Genomic DNA, 8708 nt, shown 5'->3' with positions numbered 1-8708 from the left:
TAGTAACCTAGTCATATTTTTTAAAAAATATATATTAATTTCTTTTATGTATTGTTTTTCCAGAAATCTACAGGGTTGTCATACCGGCCAACACAAATTATTGTACAGTGCTTGCCAGATATGGTATCCGACTTGAAATTATGGTAGATGTTATGGTACACTGACTGCTAGTTAATTTTCATAAACAGGTTATTATTAAATTTAGTATTACACTAGACTACCCGTGACTCGTTGGTTCAGTACGTTATACTAGCTATGGAATTAATGTATGAGCGTAATACTTGTGACGTAAAGAAAATAGTTTTTGTGACACAACAGAAACATTTCTATGAAAGCATATTAAAATGAAAAAAGATAAGGCGCAAATTTTTCTATGAGTCGTTCTGTTTATAATTGTTTATTTTTGAAATAAAATACAGCCGTTGAATTATAAGTGGTCCTGCATCACAGCTTGGATTTTTATCAGCGACTTGTTGTCTTGTAACTTTGCGTTTAGGCATAATCTGAGGGGAAATACATTATTTCAATTTTCTTCTTCTTCATTAGTAGTAGTAGTATTAGTAGTACGAGAGGTAGTAGAGTAGTATTAGGGAAAATATATGTCAACCAGTAGTAGTAATAATAGCATAAGGAAGAGGAGGCGTAGTAGTAAGAGGAGGAAGAGAAGGTGTAGTAGTAGTTGTAAAGAGGAGAAATAATAGTAGTAGCAAGAAGAGGAGGCATAGTAGTAGTAGTAGTAGTAGTAGTAGTAGTAGTAGGATTAGGATAGTGCGCAAGCAAACAAGCAAATAACCAAGAACGACAGCGTTTTAGTATTATATAGATATTTTAAATAAAATAGGCGGAAGTTTCTCAAGAGCTCTTTCGGCTATCATCTCATAAAGAGAAAATCGACGATTGCGTGCAAAATAATATTATGTTGAAACTTAAAAGATTTCTAATGGGGAACTATTGAATGTGCCAAAAGTACGGGGACAACTAAAATTAAGTTTATTAATGTTTAAAAACGATTAAAATATTGGCACAACGAGGGACAAAAAAAAAAAAAAACGTGAGAAAAGTTCCCCAAAGGGAAACAATGCATTTACTGTTTCTTTTTGCCGGCACAAAGAAGGTTTACGCACGGCAATAGAGACAGACTCCAAAATCTTTAAATGGTTTCTGGAGTCCGCTCTATGTAGCACCTCGAACCATTCTATTTTATATCTATCGGCACAGCACGGGTTGTCAAAGATAAAAACGACGACAGGAGTGGAACTATAAAAACGAGCGACTTTTTGTTTTCCAGAATTTATTTTTCTGCATTATCCCCATCATTATCAATGCACTTTTGTCAGCTTCTTTTGATGCTTCAGTCATAAAATTCTGAACCATACTTTGTCACTCTCATCTCCGTCTCCACTCTGAAATCGATGAACCCATCTACTACCTGTGTTGACATCAACTGCATCTGTTTCGTAAACTCTAGTTTATAATATGTTTATTTAAGACTTCAAAAATGGGAATCCTTGTTTTATAAAAGGTAAGACCTATGTTGTGTTTATCCATTTTTTATTGTAAATTTTATTTATTCATGAATTTCTGCATAAATGATCATAAAAATTGACCAAAGCTATAGTAAACACACAAAATGTTGACGTCACTAATTAATGTGTATAATGATGACGTTCTACACAACGGTTTGAATATGCCTAATGATTAAATATAGAGCATAAGATGACTCATTACTTCCGCACATGCACATATATACATTTATAGTTTGAATCGCATAAATTTAACCTTTCTTATTTATCTATCGATAACTCAAACGGTAGCAATACAATTTTGACCACAAAATATTTCGGTTTCGCTTGTAAATGATGTTACTACACTCGTTATTTTTCAACTTCTGAAATCAATACTATATACTGGGTATGATATAATAATGTATAGAAAATAGGTTATATAATAATAGATATTAAATCTACATAATTTAAAATATCATGTTTAAGCATATTTTGCGACCAGGCAAGGGCAGAGGGTACACAACTTTATATTGGGCACACTATTATATTCAATGAAGAATTGGCTGTGTAATAATAAATACGAAATCTGCATGATTCAAAATATTCGTATTGATTCGTATTTTACAACCGAGCAACGCCGGGAAGCCATTACTATATATTGGGTAAAATATAATAATCAATATATGACATAATATATCGATATATATTATATATATGTTGATATAATACATCAATATATATATATATATACACACACACACACACACACACACACACACACACACATATATATATATATATATATATATATATATATATATATATTGCTTTGAAAAAAAATAGCCGGCAAAACCCGAGAGGCCCCTTTCATCAGCAGACTCATCAGGAGTCAATCATTGGTTATAGAAAAATAAATAAATAAATTCGCAAGAACAGACCTAATGGAGCGTGCCTGTAATTTTTACCGAGTAAGAGAAAAATATAAAAAGGAACGAAGATTGGAAATACGAATAAAATAAAATAAAATATTTACAATTATGTAAAATATATGCACAAGTGGAGGCAAAGGAGAAAGTTAGAATATATCCCCAAATAAGACTAATGACCTAACGAATTCTTTCTGTCGACAGAGGGAAGGTCTGCGTAAGAGAATGGAGACCGATTCCGAAATTCGCAAGTGATTTTAAGAATCACTTCGGTGCAAAATTCTCAAACAGTATTTTATACACATTGGCACACGCTAGATTTTCATGGAGGTGTTGGGCAATGGCAGATTCCAAGGTGGAAGAAAGGGGGTAAGACCGACAAGGCTTGCCCAATCTTATTTTTGCTGGACCATGTTAGTTGATTTGAGTCTGCAAATTTAAAGAGGTTCGACCCACATAGTCAACATCACACTGACAATTTAATTCATAAACTACATTACATTTTTGTGATTTAAGGTAAACCATCCTTAACAACTAGGGGAAATGCAGACTTTATACCAAAGGCCAAACGTAGAGAAACGAAGGGGAAGAAATTTGACACAGATGTAATGATTCGAACACTGACAGGTCTCCCCAATCCAAAGAACCTTTAAGTAGTCAAGACACCTGGAGGGACACCAGACTGCAGAAGAATTATATTTTTGAAGGGTATTTTTATTAATATAATCAATTAAATTCTCCGGATAATCTCTTGGAATAAACATATCATTGACGGTCTTCAATTAATGTTCTAGTTTACATTTTCAAAGGCAAAAGCTGCGAAGAGGTTTTCGACGAATTTGAAATATATTAATGGATATATCATTCAACAATATATTAATGGATATATCATTAAACAATATATTAATGGATATATCATTAAACAATATATTGATGGATATATCATTAAACAATATATTAATGGATATATCATTAAACAATATATTAATGGATATATCATATATCATAAAACAATATATTAATGGATATATCATTAAATAATGTATTAATGGATATATCATTAAACAATATATTAATGGATATATCATTAAATAATGTATTAATTGATATATCATTAAACAATATATTAATGGATATATCATTAAACAATATATTAATGGATATATCATTAAACAATATATTAATGGATATATCATTGAACAACATATTAATTGATATATCATTAAACAACATATTAATGGATATATCATTAAACAATATATTAATGGATATATAATTAAACAATATATTAATGGATAGATCATATATCATAAAACAATATATTAATGGATATATCATTAAACAATATATTAATGGATATATAATAAAACAATATATTAATGGATAGATCATATATCAAAAAACAATATATTAATGGATATATCATTAAACAATATATTAATGGATATATCATTAAACAATACGTTAATGGATATATCATTAAACAATATATTAATGGATATATCATTAAACAATATATTAATGGATATATCATTAAACAATATATTAATGGATATATCATTAAACAATATATTTATGGATATATCATAAAACAATATATTTATGGATATATCATTAAACAATATATTAATGGATATATCATTGAACAATATATTAATGGATATATCATTAAACAATATATTAATGGATATATCATTAAACAATACTGACTCGCGAAATCACACAAAAATGTCAGCTAGCGCAGGATCAAAGGTACTTCCCATCTGAACCTCGTCGATCTGACAATACATAACGTTGTCGAAGCTAATCTCTACTGCTTTAGTACAGATCAACATGAGTTCAACAAATATGTTCGTGAGGAAAAGTGAAGGGGTTAATTTACTATTGTAAAGATAATCGATACAAATATAAATCGTTTCATGCAATGGGACATTTGTAAATAAACTAGACACGTCGAATGAGCACATACAGTTATTTTAAACATTAGGTTGTAACTCACATAAATGTTCAACAAACCGAAACGAGTCAGGAATGCAGTTTTAACGCTCCCCTTTGCCCGCACTTGTACATATATTTTATATAATTGTAAATATTTTATTTTATTTTATTCGTATTATCTCCCTTCCATCTTTTTTCTTTTTTTTCCCCTCTCCCTTGGTAAAAATTTACAGGCACACTCCATTAAGTCTGGCCTTGCGAGATTGTTTAGTTAGGTATTTATTTACTTCTCCACGAAACCAAATGAGACACAAGGCCGTTTTTAATGTAGGGACAAAATCAGCTCCCCCAAAACAATAGCAAAAAGAGGGCACTCTTGTAGTAACCCCCCCAAAATAGTAATTTTCTCAGTACGAAGAGTGTCCCCAACGTTAACCAAGGACCAATTGGCTTCACTTTGATCTTGGCTTTAAGGCCAAGAAAGAAAAAAGGTAAGCATTTATTTATTTATTTATTTTCTATTATCAACGATTAACTCTTGATGAGTTTATTGATGAAAAGGGCCCCTCGTGTTTTACCGGTTATTTTCTTCCAACTAATCTATAAGTATGTACCGTCAAACAGCTAATATATATATATATATATATATATATATATATATATATATATATATATATATATATATATATATATGTGTGTGTGTGTGTGGGTGTGTGTGTGTGTATGTGTGTGTGTGTGTGTGTGTGTGTGTGTGTGTGTGTGTGTGTGTGTCTTTATTCGATTGGCAAAAGTTTAGAATAATTATAAAGAAGTGAACCATAGCGGAAATTCAATCGACTAAAATAAGATGGAAAACGGGATGAGGAAAAGGAAAAGAAAAATGGGGGAAGTTACATGTAACAAATGTACAATTCAATAAAATAAATAAGTCGATTAAAAACAACCTCCTCTCCGCTCTTACTCCATTCCACTACCAAATATTCTAAAACATAATAATTTTCAGACTTACATCCTGGAAAAGTTAGTCTGAACGAAAAGCACTTCGTGTGTATTTTAACGATCTTGTTTTTAATCGACTTATTTATTTTATTGAATTGTACATTTGTTACATGTAACTTCCATTTTTTTTCTTCCTTTTCCTCACCCCGTTTTCCATCTTATTTTAGTCGATTGAATTTCCACTATGGTTCACTTCTTTATAATATATATATATATATATATATATATATATATATATATATATATATACATGTCATTTGGGTAGTCGGGTGTTGATGCTTGCTAGAGGTAGTTGCCTGTCTACCCGGGAATTGATATACAAATTACCATTAGCGTATTAAGCGACGCTCTTTTGTGTAAACAAATCGAACAGAGGCATTTGGACGAGGTCAAAACATCGTTAATTAATTACCCACTCATCATCACCTGTATATCATAATGGTGAGAAGCCAAGACTTTCATTTAGGCGGTCGGGTTTGCATCCTGGTTTGAGGCATTTGCTTGTCTAGCCGCATGGATGAGCTGTGAAACAGCTAAACAGTACTACAAACACACACACACACACATACACACACATACACACACACACACACACACACACACACACACACACACATATATATATATATATATATATATATTAGTGGGTGGATGATTCCAAAATTTTGGCCAATTCCGTTCTAAATTTCCGATTCCGATTCAATTCCTGATTCCAATTCTGATTCTTTTAATGTTTATAAATGTTTAATTAGATATTTGGTTTCCTTTTTTTTTTCTTTTTTTTTTTTTTCGTAAATTTTCAAATTATTACATAAATCTCCCAGTAATTTCCGGTATATTTTTTCTCCAATCTCTTCTCTGTAATCTATGGCAAATTGAAAGACAACAAAAGGTTTATTTTGATTTTAAACAAAGCCAAATTGTATCAGTTCGTCGTTAGAATACAACATGCTACTTGAAAGTTTTTTATGAACAGTTTGAAATAGTCGACAATGACAATTAGTAGGTGAAATCAGAAAACGGAAGAACATAATATTAACAATGCCCTCGCACTGTTGCGAACGAATTTCTAAATAATAATTATACTATTTAGAAAACCATTTTAACGTGGATAGTGCGTCGGGCTTCGTTAACTATTATGCGCCGTTCTTTTTATGAATGTTTAATTTTTTATTTTAATTATATAAATTTTGTGGTATATTAAATTGAATTGCTGTAAAACAAAACAAAAACAAAAACAAGATACAACTAATAACAACTAGTGGGACCTGTGGAAATTCCACAGGGTACTCATTTCTATGTAATATATTGATGCTGGTATTCATGGTGTAAATAGAGATGCTCTGATATTATTGTAACTCTTGTTAAAACAGCAAACGTATTTATCTAAGCTAGCAAGGACGCCCGGCGTAGTCAGGTCGTGAAGTACGCTTAAATATGATATTTTAATTCTTGCAGATTCTGTATATATTATTACAGAGTTAATGTTCTATCGATTTTTATATATTATAAAGTTGCGATTTCAAAAATAAAAAAATATATATTCATATGACTTTGGTGCATCAGCTTGAGTTCCTTCAGCTATAATCGAAACTGAAACCAAAATTTATGGAGAATTCTTGATAGAATTATTTGTTTAAAAAAAATGGATGACTGGAGTACCATCAGCTATAATAGAAATCGAAACCCAAACTTATGAAGAATTCTTGGTAAAATTATTTATTATAAGAAATGGAAACCCATAATTAAACAATAGTCACTCGGATGTAATCTTGACACACAAAATAAATAACACACACGCTATCGTATTAATATATAGTATTGTAAAAATCCCCCCCCCAAAAATACGATCCTTTCCTACTACTAACCCTAAGTACGGGTGGCAATACTAAAATATAGCAATTACATGTGATTTTATGATTTTGCTGATCGGACTTGTGGTAAAAATTACTTAACTGCTTAAAAAATTATTATGTACTGAAATGGGATTAGTTTACATTATATTTATATGTACAGCTTACCTCATTCTAAATTCTAAAATGACCTTTCAGTGTGCTCACACGCAATTGTCTAAAAAAGTAGAATCTCATATGTTTTTGGTATTTTAAATGTAAACGAGCTTTTTTTTAAGTTAACAAACTTCTCAGTGTCTGCTCTTTCAAAGTTTTGATAAACTTGTGAGATTTTTTATCAATATTTTCACTTGCGCCAAAACAAAACAAAATATGAGGAAATATGAAATATTTCAAAGGATGTGGCGATTATAAAAAACCAGCATCAGAAAAAAATCTAAGCATGTTAAATCTCTAATAGACGGCATATGGCCATTTATCAAATAGGTGCGAAAAGCTTTTTAAAATCTGTGATATTGAATAGGCAAGTGAACTCTAGAATATTTACTTTGCTTGCAATAAAAACTAATAAAAACAAAGTAAATGAGGTTTAGAGAGTCTGGGGATTTCCTTGTGTCTAAAAAGGTGCCATAAAACTTTAATTTCAGAAGAGCCAATGACAAACATCCCAGTTTACATCTGGCGCCAACGACAAACACACAAACAACAACCCAGAGTATTTAAAAGTTATTAATAATCATATGAACATCCTGGATGAAGGCAATTTTGCGAATAGATGCCAAACGATTAGAAAGGCAATAGGCAAGTTATAAATGACTAATAATAAAATAAATTAAACTCTGCTAATCAATGTTAAATATGTAAATGAGATTTATAACTCATTCTGTGTCCCTTCTAAGTCTTATGCTGTAGGGGAACAGCTTCTACTAAAAAAAAAAAAAACAATTTGTGTTTGTTTCATGTTATTAAAATTTTTTTAAAGAATCGGTTTGGAATCGGAAATTAGACTATAATTTTTCGGATTTCGATACCAATTCCAATACCCCAAAAGTTCCAATTTTTCCAATTCCTTATTCCGATTCCAATTAATCGTCCAAACACTAATATATATATATATATATATATATATATATATATATATATATATATATATATATATATATATATATATATATATAGTAAGTTATAAAGTGTATATAAGAGTGCTAGAGTGGGTATATATATATATATATATATATATATATATATATATATATATATATATATATATATATATATATAAGGCACTTTGTGTATGTGTTAGTTCCTTTCTTATCGGTTCCGAAAACTCTGAGCCTATTTCTAGAGAGAGTAAAAGAAAAGAAGTATCTATATGATGGAGAATGAAAGAGAAACTTCCCTTTTTTTCTTTCTATATTACTTTTTATTAAACTCCCTTCCCCTCCATTACTTCGACGTTCTCCTGACACGCGGCTTGTGATGTCAAC

General features: G+C 30.3%; 1 protein-coding gene across 1 annotated transcript in view; it reads left to right on the top strand.

The window, feature by feature from the left end:
• The first annotated feature begins 4432 nt into the window (after positions 1 to 4432).
• LOC145293766 (uncharacterized) overlaps positions 4433 to 8708 on the top strand; it is a 30056-nt gene continuing 25780 nt past the window's right edge. The window contains exon 1 of the mRNA XM_080140275.1: positions 4433 to 4860. The gene's annotated coding sequence lies outside the window, so the exon portion shown is untranslated. The remainder of the gene's footprint in view (positions 4861 to 8708) is intronic.

This window comes from Euprymna scolopes, chromosome 15 (genome assembly GCF_053919585.1).
Source record: "Euprymna scolopes isolate OS-2025 chromosome 15, ASM5391958v1, whole genome shotgun sequence".
NCBI lineage: Eukaryota > Metazoa > Mollusca > Cephalopoda > Sepiida > Sepiolidae > Euprymna > Euprymna scolopes.
The sequence above is the reverse complement of the archived record's forward strand: the minus strand, read 5'-3'. Positions and strand labels throughout refer to the sequence as shown.